This window comes from Octopus bimaculoides, chromosome 17 (assembly GCF_001194135.2).
Source record: "Octopus bimaculoides isolate UCB-OBI-ISO-001 chromosome 17, ASM119413v2, whole genome shotgun sequence".
Classification (NCBI taxonomy): domain Eukaryota; kingdom Metazoa; phylum Mollusca; class Cephalopoda; order Octopoda; family Octopodidae; genus Octopus; species Octopus bimaculoides.
In genome coordinates, this window is record NC_068997.1 from 51,375,738 (window position 1) to 51,376,286 (window position 549).

A 549-nucleotide genomic window follows, 5' to 3' on the forward strand; every position below is an offset into this window, starting at 1 on the left:
AAACTTATTAGAAAGTTGTTTGCTAGGTTTACAGTCACCACGGTCCTTAGTTAACTGGGTTATTTCAGCTTTAGAAATATCTATACATAATACTTGAAAATTAGTCTTTTTCTATTACAACCCCAGTACTCTACTGGTACTTATTTTATCGACCCCAAAAGATGAAAGGCCAAGTCGACTTTGGTGGAATTTAAACTCAAAATGTAAAGACACACGAAATGCCTCAAAGCATTTTGTCCGTCATGTTAATTATTCTGTCAGCTCACCACCGTAATAATAATAATAGTCCTTTCTACTCTTGGCACAAGATCTGAAATTTTGGGGGATGGGATAAGTCCTCAACTGGTACTTAATTTATCGAAACGATGAAAGGCAAAGTCGACCTCGGCGGAATATGAACTCAGAACGTAGCGACGAGCGAAATACTGCTAAACATTTCGCCCGGCGTGCTAACGATTCTGCCAGCACGCCCCCTTATATTATTATTATTATTATTATTATTATTATTATTATTATTATTATTATTATTATTATTATTATTATTATTAT